Here is a 13,496-nt window from a genome sequence, read left to right as displayed (position 1 = left end):
CTTGCCTGTAATTTATTAGTAAATTGTTGGAATTGGAGGCTTTTGACTCCGCCTCTTCTTCAACCACACCCGTCACATATGCGTGTTGTTCATGGATGACTCATTTATCCAGTATGTGGATGACAAAGTTACAAAAGTCACACAATAAATGATTGAGATTAATTTTAGGATATCGTTCTTTTTCTCATGTGGATGATGGACACTCAGCAGCTTGGATGGTTTCCTATTGAAAGACGGTTAGCATTACTGAAACTAAACATGGTACATAAAATAATTAATAATAAAATAATTAATAATAAAATAATTAATAATAAGCCCCCAGTGTATTTTAACTCATATTTCTCTCAGGTTAATGAAAATGTGTGATTTTGTCCGTTAAGTGCATGAGATGAGAAATAATTTTATTGCGTTTTATTGCCTGCGTTTTAGCCGATTACGATGAGTGGAACTGGAGGAACTGGAAGAGAGAGAGCTATTCTCTGAGAGAACAAAGGAAATTAACATTTGAACTCACTCTTGTGCATTCGAGACATATGTATGTGTGTGTTCATTAAAAGTACAATTTCGGCAATGAGAACATTTCTGAGCCAAATGAAGATAAAGATGTGTTCTGGTGACTGGCGTTTTTATTGAACCAATCAGATCAGAGTAAATCGAGTGTCAGCGAGAAGCTCATCTGATTGGCTACATGATGAAGGTGGACACGCCCTCCTCTTCGTGCTTGCAAAACTCAGTGAGAGCGAGAATCTGCTAAAACTGGAAGCGCAGGAAAATGAAAGACGCAACTCTACAAATCGGGTTATTTCGGGAACTTTTTTACTCCATGCACACAAGAAGTCGTTTAGACATTTGCAACAGTTTATTTTTTTTACACAAAGTTTGATTTTACGCAATTCATCTGTTTTGCAGTCCCTGCCTCTGTTGTTTTCGCTTGTAAATTGCTGTTCACAGGCTTGCAGTGCTTTTGGTCGCATTTGTGCGCAATAACCGTGCCAAAAGTGTTACCGCGGAAAAATGAAAGTCTGAAGAATATTTATTTTGCGTTTGCATGAAGCTGCAGCTTCAAAATACATGAATTACACTTACGAATAACAGTTAAATGCTGCAAATATTTTTTTCTTACACTTGAAGGGCGATTTACACCTTTACAAATCTTCTCTTGCGCATGCCAATTTATTTTACGCTTGGAATCTTATGTACTCTTTCACAAATCTTACCCTGCGCATGCGATTCTTTATGTCATCATTTTACCTTCATAGAATACATTACGTAACTGTTACGTCGTGTGGTATAGGTATCGATTCAGCAAACTGCCGTAAAATGAAAGTGAAAGTAAGAAGCCGCAGATGTTCAGTAGACAATCGTCATCATTAAAAGTCAAGAAACTAAATGATTATGATTGCTGTCTTTGGTGTTTAAATCACCAATCAATTTCGATCAATAAAGTCCAGCTCTGTTGCTTTCGGTGACGTGAACTCCGTTAAATGTGCATAACCTATAGCACTATATAACCTATAACCTATAGCGCAGGAATTGAAGGTGGGATGTATATATATATACGTTTTACGGAGACACATTTATGTGAACATGTTTAAATAAAATAGTTTTGATAAATCAGATAGCTATCTGATTAGTAAAAGCGCATGACGTTACGAGGTGTAAACAGACCCAAAGACAACAGCTGTCTGAAAGACTTCACTGAGAAGTTTCTGACATTTGCGTGGAAAAGAGGAAAGCGAAGCGGAGTGACTTTGAAACAAGGTGCAACTTAAGGAAACTTCATACTATATAAATCACAATGAAGACATCGTCGTCTTATTCCTGGCATCTTCACTTACCTCCTTCTGAGAGGGAGAGGTGCTCTGAACCTTAGAAATATATCGCTCCACGTCCGCTTTATTCCTCTTCATGTCTGCTGTCACACACTCTCCTTCTCCTTCTTCTGGTTTAGCTGTGTTTCATTTAAACACGGAGCAGCGTCTGTGATGGTCAATGGCTGCTCAACACACGATCACAATGGCATAATAGAGCGTTCAAATCCTCATGGAAGTTTCGTAGGTGAGGTGGGAGTGTTTACGGCGACAGGTGTGTTCAAGTCGGAGTGCTTTCTCATAATTAATTACACAAAAACAAAGCAAGGTTCTTAAACTCTTGTTCTAGAAAATGAAGAACAAAGAAATTTGCATCAGGTGTAGGCTACTTTGTTTTTTTAATGTTTTTAATTAATTTATGAAGCCACTGGCAACTTTATCGTTACATTTTGCATGGTATATGGCATATTACAGTTTTTTTTTATTCGCTTTGGCACTATTTTCACAAGGTGCACATTTTCAAAACTATTAGGCCTAGTACAAAAATCCAAACTGATCACACTTGTAACACAGCTAATCATTCTTTCAAAACCTGATGTAATGCTTTCAGTCAGTTGCACATGTTTTCAGTCCTCATAATCATTGTTTCAAACACAAGATTATTGTAATATGTAATGAGAAGGTTTGGTTTAATCACCGGAACACAACAGTATGATCTTCTTTCCGTTTATTACTTTTAACAATCAGTTCATCCAACAGCAAATAATGCAAGATACATGTTTCAAATCTGCCTTAGAAGTGCTGAAATGAATATGCTACAGTACTATAAAAGACAGATTACACAGTTTCCACATTAGGCAATACACTTACATTACCCAACATTTAGATAATCTATAATTTCCAAAATATCCATCCTATGTGTAATCAAGTGAAGGATCAATGAAGACATCCTCAACAATCATTTGGGCAAATTATTTTTTATTTTTCAGATATAATTGTGACATAGGTGTACTTTCTATAATGAAATGTAACTAAATGAGGACAAAACATAACATTTAGTGCACACATTACATTAAAGGTGCCCTAGAATGTGTTGAAATGATATTTTAATTTTGTCTCTGATATCTACATAAGGGTATGTGGCTTATTTAAGGGCATTTAAAATGTCCAGAGATGGTTTTACAGGTCCATTTTCAGCTCTAGAAATCAGCCCTAGAATGAAATGGTCTGTTTTTACCTTATTTGGGAGGGTCATGAATATTAATGAGTTCTGCTGTGAAGGGCTGTGGTGCACTCTGAAATACAAGCGTGCAAAATAATCATACGTCAGTTTTCAAAAATTAAAACATTTTAACAAATGGACTAACGTTAGATGCCTTGTCAAATAAATATAGCTTCAACTTATGCGGTGTAGAATGTGATGTTAGCTAGAAGGATCTAGTGAGCTAACATTTTCTGTGAGCAACTAAATCAACGTAGTTAGCCCCTGACGTGTTGTTATTTGACAAAAGGGAATTTACCTCAGTGTAAGGGAAATATTAACCTCCATGTAAATACTTTGTCATACTATTTAGTTATGTATGCTCGTTACTTGGAGTTTGATATTGGTTACTGTAGGCTACTAGGATCTTGCACTGCATCTAGATAACACAGTGTAAATTATCGTTAATAAAATCACTACTACCGCTTGCGGGAATATAGTTGGAAGTACCCCCTTCTTCAGTATGAGACGCTGAGAGAAGCTGCTTGATATTGTCCCAGGTTCGAAAATAAGTCTGTGGTGAAATGGGCAGAGCAAACTAGCAACTTTGAATTAAACTGTTGCGGTATCCGATTATATATTTAAACATCAACCTCGCCTGTTGACATTCCTTATCTGTGGGAAGGGTATGAAAAGTCTTGACATTCGGCTGCTCAGTTCCGCCTGGCATTTAAAGGTTGTATCAGCGATTGTCACTTCTGTTTGTGTTTGAAGCGAGATCCCAAACGAACCAAGTTAGCTCGACCCTCCCTCCCATTTCGCCTACGTTAGCTAGAGCTACCCAAGTTTAGTCGAGCTTCACTCATTTTTTTTTCAAGAAGGATATTTTCACACACAGTTCACATCCAAAAAAGTCGTCACTAGGATCTACTCACCTGTCCAGAAGAAACAGTGCAACCTCTGCGTCCGATTTGAAATTGTTCAGTTCTTTAAGTTCTCTCCACCTTTCAAAAGCCTTCCCGATAACTATTTGTGTCTTTGAATAAACACGATGGTATTCCCTTCTCCTCCTCTTGGGGATTGACTCAGGCACGTTCAGTTTCTCTTGTACGTTGATATAATAGACGCTGGCTTCTTCTTCAGCTCAGACTTCGCGTGCAGCCGTGCACGAGCGCTAAACCCACAGCACCCGCTCCTGTCGGTGATTGGTTGGAAGTTGGAACACTATTTATTTTGGTTTTGAGTGGTTGGTGAACCCAATAGGCCTATGTCACGGAAAAATTGAAGACCGGAAGTACGTCTTTTAGTAGGGATATGGCTCTTCCGGTTAGCTTTTTACAATGGCGGAGTCCGATAGATACCGCTAGACCAAATATCTCCACGACCTGCCTAACACGGTCAAAAACTGACCGATGACGGGGCTGATTATCCACCCAGTTATTCCAGGGAAACCGGGTTGGTATAGTATTGGCTTTAAGACATCCCAGCTGAACACTGCGAGGGAAATTTGATAAGGAATGCCAAATGATTCTTCCCAAGAAGCCTTGCCAGAGAAGTGTGTGATGTGGATGAGAACATGTGACCAAATGGAGAAGACTGGGATGATTAGAAGATGGCTTTCTCTGTTTGTATATTTTGTATTTTCACATACTGTAAAACTGTAAATGGCAGTTATTGCATATGTTTGTTATCTTGCAGAAATGTCCTGTTGCAAATAAAGATTTTACTGCACCAATTCTGTAGATTAACATCTACTCTCGTGTAATGGAAACCTGTCTCGGTCTTCTTTTTTTCATAAACCGTGCATTCTATACTGCTTCTCTGAGAAGGGTCATTCATTGTATGTATTGAATTTCTACAGCAAAGGAAACTAAATGCACATATTTGCTAAACCCAAACAAAACAAAACTTTAGAGAGGCTTCAAAAGAAACTGCAGTGCAAAACAATCTATAAACAGTACAATATACTGTCTATTTTATAAGGGCAGACCTGACATACTGTATATAAAATAATGCAGTTTCTGTAATTCCATCTCATGTTAGTGTTTTTATGACATTGTGGAATGATTGACTAAATGTCCCTGTTGGAAGAGATCATGTGTTAGTGTTTTGGTAGACATTGTGTATTGTGTTTGTGTATTATTGTTTTTTGAAAATTAGTGTTGGAGTTTAGTTTACAGTGTGTGATTTTGAGCATGAAATTAACTGTTTTGCCAATTGTGTGTTGTAGGTGTGTTGGAAAGTTTAGGAAATGTGTTAAAAGTATTGAAAAAATGTCATAGCGATTGTAAAAAACTGTAAATAAGAAGGAGAAAACAATGGTGTTTGAGACTCACTGTATGTCATGTTCATGTACTGAACTCTTGTTATTTAACTATGCCAAGATCAATTTAATTTCAAATTCTAGGGCACCTTTAATTTGGATCAAGCCTGTCCTGAGCATTTGGCCATAGATTCTCGTCCACATCACAGTGAATGTTATCATTGTTCATGCACCTTGGAAAAAACATTTTGGCGTGACGAATGCATGCTTGAGATTGGTCGACACTGATGTCATCACATGCTTCATCCATGGCCTGAAGGAGGGTGGCACGCTCAACGGGTTGGCGATCAAAGACCTTACACCTCCATGCTGAAAAATAATCCTCAATAGGGTTGAGGAAAGGAGAGTATGGAGGCAGGGAGAGGCTCATGAATCGGGGATGAAACCACGCTTGAACTACTTCTGCGTTGTGGAACCTGACATCGTCCCACACGATTACATAGGTGACCCCTTCACCTTGACAGGCCGGCTCAATTTTACTGAGAAACTCAATAAGATGTGCAGCATTATAGGAGCCAAGTAATGGCCACGTCCTACAGTATGATTTATTGACAGTATACTCTGTTCTATGCTTAGAATTGACAGAAAACCCCATAGTGGTGGCCGTGTGCTGACCGACCAGCAAGAGTGGGCAGTGCTGGAAATGGTGAGAGCCAGGAATATATCAGAAATAAAGCAGGCAATTGAGGGGAACAATGACACCTTTGCCAATGTGGCATCCATCAGCCTACCAATAGTAGGTCGCCTTTTACAGTTTCATTAAATTGCTAACAAGCATTGTTCAATCCTGAAACCGCATTTTCACAACTCTTCATACAGTCTGCATTACCAACATTAATTTTGGCCAAACGGTTAATCTAACCTACAAAACTCACTCAGACCAACAAAACACTTCATACATGTCTCAAAATACGCTTGTTCCACCAATCACTGGCAACAAATTCTTATTCAGAAAACATCCATGTCAATCATAACACACTGACCTAAAAAACACTAGCAACAGGGAGCATTACATACATTATGAACTTGTATTTTTAAAGTTGGAATGAATTTTCACATTTACAGTATTTCATTAGGATAACAGATTTTAAATTTATTGAATGTACTAAAGCATACATATGTAACAAGAATTAATCAGAAATCATTTGTTTTCTTTGAATATAGTACCTTATTTGTGGACATACTGTCAATGGGTGAAAAAAGAAAAGAAAAAAACAAGTCCTTAAATTCCAGAAAAAAGAAAGAAAAATAAAGTCAACACATCAACAACACGTGTAGTCTGATCACTCATTGTAAAGTCCCCTCGCCTTCTCTCCTCTGCTGGCACAAGTTGATTATGCAGGTCATTCAGAAAAGAAATAAGCCTCTCTGTATTATAAGGGCCAATGAGTGGTTTTTGTAACAGAAAAGCATGATTGGACAGTGCTGCACACATCGTGATGTTAGCGCCTGGGACATCTACGGTCGCTCTCTGTCCAATCACATTTCCCCTGCGTCTTGGTTTTGCCATGTTGAATCCAGCTTCATCCACAAAGATAAAAGTATGAGGAGTTCGGCTGGCTTCCATCTCCATTACTCTCTAAGTTACAGACAGTTCTTCAGTAATCTACATTATGCATAACTGCATGTGTATGTACTCTGTTTGATACTGAACAGACGTCTTACCTGGACACACTGATACCGGAGCTCTTTCACTCGTTCAAAACTTCTCTCAAAGGGGACAGTGCACAATTTCTTCATCCTTATTTTATGTTTCTTTAGGACTCTGGCAATTGTCATTTTGCTGACCATATTCACATTTCCAAAAGTGATATTGTCTGCCAGCACTCTATCCCGAATTTCCCGCAGTTTTATTGCATTGTTGGCAATTACAATGTCAACAATAGCAAATTCCTGCACATCGGAAACGATTCTGCCTCTTCCTCCTCTCTGAGCAACCTTTGGATCCTAAAACACAACAGTTACTGTATTGTAATAAGTTTCAAAATGTAGACATATTGTATTGTACTGTAAAATGTATCATCTCGCCTGTTGTTTTGCCGAAAGATTCGCACTATTGGCTGTCACGAACACAAACACAGACAGCGTAGATCCAATTGCAGGTATTTATTAAAAGGGGTAATCCGTACTCACATCCAGTCCAGGCAAGGGTCAAATTCCAAGAAAGACAGTCCAAGAATAAACGACAAAACACGAGAAAGAAGCAACAACAGGAACGGAAGTGTGGGGACATTAAACAACGAATCCGTACACATACTAACACAGACAGGGAATATATACACAGATCTAACAAGACTAACAATGAACAGCTGGGAACAATGATGACGGGGAACAGCTGAGTGCAATGAACTGGTGAGTGACAGTGACAGACAGAATGCTGGGAAATGAAGTCAATAGTGAAGGACACGGTGATAACGAGGACCTCTAGTGGACACCTGGGGAACACAAACCCAACACTGTGACATTGGCGCGACTGTTGAGCTGTGCAGATTCGGCTTAGACCGGCCTCTCTCAAAGTGAGACCATGGTCAATAACTGTGGCCCTTATTTATCAGAGATCAGCTCTTGCTCTTCCTCTCCTTTGTCCTCCACTCCCTCGTTCCACTCCTCTTTCCCCACCAACCTGTCTTCTGTGATCCATATTTCCAAACTAAATCAGTCCCAAGCTATCCCCTTTTACTAAAGCAAGGCATTGACACTAAAGCAGGACACCTGGGTTGGCTTTGAGCTGAAATTGCAATTAGCCCGGAATGATTATTATTCCATTTTCTGCTAAGCTTTTCTTTATTTCAAAATAATTACTGCAGAAATGCTTGAAATTTGCCATCATTCTGATTTGAATGTGCTTTTATCAGTTTTGAAAGCGGTGTGTTAGCATATGAAAAATATCATGTGCAAATATATAGTTTTTTGCGGTTTGTGGAGTATGAATGACAAAAGTGTTTGTGGATTTTGAAAAATGTGGTGATTGAATACATTTTGTCTGAAAGCAATGGAAAATGATTCACAGTTTGGTCCGTATACACTTGTGTGTCGCTGAATGTGTGAAGAGTTTTGAAAATGTGGTTTCAGTCTTGAAAAATGCTTGTTAGCAATTGAAAAAAACTGTAAAGAGGCACCAGAAATCAATGAAACGAATTTACCTGGTGCCTTTTGAGAGAAACAATGTTGAATGAAATGTTGAGAAACGAGTGAAACAACACAGGGCTGAGTATGTTCAGGTACAGCACCATATATTGTATTACTGTTACTATTTGATCATCACTCACGTCATATGTATATTGGAACAACACTGTAAAAATAACTAACCAAAATATATTTTTTAGAGGGTTACTGATAAAAACAACTTGTAGGATTTACTTGATAAAATCATTGTAACAATTTGCACTCATTTTTTCTAAGTAAATTTTTACTGCTGTGATATCAAGTACATCTTACTTGCCATTATCAAGTAAAATGTACTTAACTCCAATTGTAACATTTGTGTAGACATTAAGTAAATGTTACTTAATTATATTTAACTTAGCAGGTTGTATTTATTAAAAGTAATTAAGTAAATTTAATTTTAAAAGGAACATCACTGTTGTGAAAATATCAAGTAAATTTGATAAATCTGTAATATTTACTGATATGAAGTAATTAAGTCGATTTTATAATGTCTGTACATTTCACAATTTGAATTACTTAGTTTAATGAATTTATATTACTCACTATTATTATGTAAATGTTGCTTTTTTTAAGTGTTACCAAATAAATGTAATAATTTTCTCTCCATCAAATACTTTTATTACAAATCACAATTAAATACAATAAAGTTGAACAGTTTATTATGTCAAGATTCACAATAAATACAAAAAATACAAAACTGGTGTGCACATCTCAAACACCCAAATTGGGCTCAGGTGCAGGATAATAAAAAATTACTGCTCCAAAATAATTTATTAAAAGCAACGTTTCGACCCGATGAAGACCTGAGGGTCGAAACGTTGCTTTTAATAAATTCTTTTGGAGCAGTAATTTTCAGTGTGCGGACTTCACACTTCTTTATTTGAAGATTCGCAATAAACCATTAAATCTTCACATCAACTGATTAGTAGTTAAGGTACATTCAGTAACCTCTCTGATAATTTACAATAACTATGACATAAATAAAATGACACAATAAAATACACAATAAAAATGACACAACTTGCCCTGACTGTTCAGTTTGTGAATGATCTCTGGACAAATGTGTGCGAAGAGCACCCCGACCTTTAAATGAACAAGGACAGTCTGAGTACAAGAAGGGCAGTGATCGGCCTTGACCAGTGTGTAGATGTTTCAATCTATAATGTTTTAAGAGGTGTAAACGGTTTGATGACCTGAAACTGCAAATGTTTCAAGACCGTCTCATAACATAGGAGGCCTACTGTTTCTCCCTAATACACCTGTGTTGAAACGCGTCCATCTCTCTTCCTCCTTCAGTAGGCTAGTTGCACGTGGTCGCCATGTTGGATTCTTGGTCAGCGAGTGTGCGGTTAGACACTTCCGGTCTCGCTTTACGCCGGTGCAGGGAGCCGGAGAAAGCCGAAAATTATCTCTTATAGTTGTTTATGGAATCAATTATAGAATCAATTATATCACTTAAAATACTACTAAGATATATATTACTATCACATGAGCAAATCGCAGTTAAATGCACGGATGCACAGTCAGATTAATGAATGAAATACAACTGTTCACGAACAGAAGATTGTCTTGGACTCATGCTGCATACGCAATGAGAATTATGCCTTCTGTATATATAGAGTTACAACTACGATTAAAGTTGTTTGCATACAATACCGGGTGAACATTCAGACGTTTGCCCTGTGATACATCTCACTTGCACAAAATAAATGCAGTAATAGAAAGCATAGAAATGCACAGGTGAAATACACTGAAAATTTTATGAATTTAAATTACATACTAAAATACATACAGTTAGCAATAATAATGTTACCTAATAAAGTAATGCCGACTACAGCCGCTGCGGTACGGGCAGAAGATCCGGAGGGATGACTTAATCAACCAGACCCAAAACACCCGGGTCTGTAGTCGGCATTACTTTATTAGGTAACATTATTATTACTAACTGTTTGTGTTTTAGTTTGTAATTTAAATGCATACAATTTTCAGTGTATTTCACCTGTGCATTTCTATGCTTTCTGTTGAGTCCAAGACAATCTTCTGTTCGTGAACAGTTGTATTTCAATTCAATTCAATTCAAATTTATTTGTATAGCTCTTTTCACAATACACATTGTCTCAAAGCAGCTTTACAGAAATTGCATTTCGGAAATGTACATAGAAAAATACAGTTAGTTAATCAAGTATTAATTTATGGCATAACATATCGCCGGCTTTGAGTCGTCTCTTCACAGGCGTCGAGTCGTCTCTTCACAGGCGTTGGGGCATCTGAAGTCTCCGTGAGAGGCTGGATACAAACTGGAGCTGACGAACGCTATTTACCTCGGGACTAGCGTCCCGAGATAACAGCAGAAAGGCAGATGGGAAATAATTAGCATAGCTGATGTTCATAATGTTAATGCATTCGAACCGATTCAGCAGTATCAAAGGTTAAGCATTAAGTGAATGCTTGGTTAAAGAGATGCGTCTTTAATCTAGTTTTAAACTGGGACAGCGAGTCTGAGGCTCGTACAATATCAGGAAGGCTATTCCAGAGTTTAGGAGCTAAATGCGAGAACGCCCTCCCTCCTTTAGTGGACTTAGATATCCTAGGAATGACCAGAAGCCTCGAATTTAGTGATCTTAAAGAGCGCGATGGATTGTATGGCGATAGAAGGTCTGTTAAATACACAGGAGCTAAACCATTTAGGGCTTTATAGGTCAGTAGGAATACTTTGTAATTGATACGTAACTTAATAGGTAACCAGTGTAGAGATGATAAAATAGGTGTTATATGATCATATTTTCTTGATCTAGTAAGAACTCTAGCAGCTGCATTTTGCACTAACTGTAGCTTGTTAATTGAGGATGTAGGACAGCCAGCTAATAAAGCATTACAGTAATCTAGTCTCGAGGTCATGAAAGCATGAACTAACTTTTCTGCATCAGAAACAGATAGCATGTTGCGTAGCTTAGCAATGTTTCTAAGGTGGAAAAAGGCTGTTCTTGTAATATATGAAATATGATTTTCGAAAGTCAAGTTGCGGTCTAGTATAACACCCAGGTCTTTTACTGTAGTGGATAAAGTAACAGGACATCCTTCTAAATTAAAGTTGTATTGTAAGGGATTTTGTGGGTAGTTTTTTGGACCAATAAGTAGTACCTCCGTTTTATCTGAATTTAATAGCAGGAAATTACACGTCATCCAGCATTTTATATCATTTAGACACTCTGTCAATTTAGATAAGTTAGTGTTTTCATCTGGTCGTGATGAGATATATAATTGAGTGTCATCAGCATAACAGTGGAAATTAATTCCATGTTTTCTTATAATATTACCAAGTGGCAGCATATATATTGAGAATAGCAGAGGGCCTAACACCGATCCTTGCGGCACTCCATAGTCTACTGACGTTATCTTTGATTTTTCCCCATTTAGACAGACAAAATGGTAACGGTCTGATAAGTAAGATCTAAACCAGCTTAATGCCTGTCCCTGAACACCAGTGTAGTTTTGTAGTCGATCCAGGAGTATTTTATGATCGATAGTGTCGAACGCAGCGCTTAGATCGAGTAGAACTAGTATTGAGATACAGCCTTGGTCAGAAGCTAAAAGTAAATCATTTGTAATTTTAACTAGCGCAGTTTCTGTGCTATGATGCGGTCTGAATCCCGACTGGAATTTTTCATAGATATCATTTTCTTGTAAGAAAGAGCACAATTGAGCGGACACAATTTTTTCTAGTATTTTAGACATAAATGGAAGATTTGAGATGGGTCTGTAATTTGCTAAGTTATTTGGATCTAATTGCGGTTTCTTAATGAGAGGTTTTATTACTGCCAGCTTGAATATTTTTGGAACATGACCTAAAAATAAAGACGAGTTAATAATATTGAGAAGAGGCTCTTCCATTACAGGTAACACTTCTTTCAGTAGTTTAGTGGGTATTGGATCTAATAAACATGTTGTTGGTTTCGATGCAATGATAAGTTTATTTAGCTCTTCCTGTCCTATAGTTGTAAATCGGTGTAGTTGTTCTAGAGGGGCCATAATTGAGGCTGAATCATAAGACATCATAGAGGATTGTATATTTACAATTGTGTTTCGGATGCTTTCTATTTTCTCATTGAAGTAATTCATAAAATCATTACTACTATATTGTAATGGAATATTTTGCTCTGGTGATGTTTGTTTATTTGTTAGTCTAGCCACGGTGTTGAATAAAAACCTTGGATTATTTTGGTTATTTTCTATTAGTTTGCGGAGATGCTCAGCCCTTGCTGCTTTTAGTGCCTTTTTATAACGTGACATACTGTCTTTCCACGCGATTCTAAAGACCTCTAAATTAGTTTGTTTCCATTTACGCTCTAAGTTACGAGTTTCTCTCTTGATTGCATGCGTAGCACTGTTGTACCATGGTGCTTTAGTTTTCTCTCTTACCTTTTTTAATCTAATTGGTGCAACAATATCTAGTGTACTAGAGAACATGGTGCTCAAACTGCTAGTCATTTCCTCTAGTTCATCTGTTTGTTTGGGTGCACTGCGCAGCTGAGATAGATCAGGTAAGCTATTTGAGAATCTATCTATAGTGGTTGGAAGGATTGTTCTGCCTGGTCGATAACGTTGCGCAACGTGACAAATTTCAGCAGTACGTATTATACAAGTTACCATGTAATGATCAGTGAGATCATCACTTTGCGGTATAATATTTATATCAGTTGGATTGGTTCCATATGATATAATTAAATCTAGTGTATGATTTAGACGATGAGTGGGACCGCTGACGTTTTGCGTGACCCCAAAGGAGTTTAATAAATCTGTAAACGCAGTCCCTAACGCATCATTTGTATTATCTACGTGTATGTTAAAGTCTCCAACAATTATTGCTTTATCGACATTGACCAATAGATCTGAGAGAAAGTATGCAAACTCTTTTAGGAAATCAGCATAGGGCCCTGGAGGTCTATATAGGGTAGCCAAGGCTAGAGATAATATGGATTTGTTTCTTGCATCT

The 13,496-nt window shown here is 37.5% G+C and overlaps 1 pseudogene across 1 annotated transcript in view; it reads right to left on the bottom strand.

Annotated features, from left to right (window-relative positions):
- Positions 1–2,027, bottom strand: part of LOC143747225 (E3 SUMO-protein ligase RanBP2-like) — a 56,566-nt pseudogene extending 54,539 nt beyond the window's left edge. Inside the window, exon 1 of the transcript XR_013206696.1 lies at positions 1,839–2,027. The product of XR_013206696.1 is annotated as an E3 SUMO-protein ligase RanBP2-like (transcript). The remainder of the gene's footprint in view (positions 1–1,838) is intronic.
- Positions 2,028–13,496: the final 11,469 nt, after the last annotated feature.

Source organism: Siphateles boraxobius, unplaced genomic scaffold, assembly GCF_051911475.1.
Source record: "Siphateles boraxobius isolate OS27281-9 unplaced genomic scaffold, OSU_SipBor_1 100, whole genome shotgun sequence".
Lineage (NCBI taxonomy): Eukaryota > Metazoa > Chordata > Actinopteri > Cypriniformes > Leuciscidae > Siphateles > Siphateles boraxobius.
Note: the sequence above shows the minus strand (reverse complement) of the source record. Positions and strands in the feature narration are given on the sequence as shown.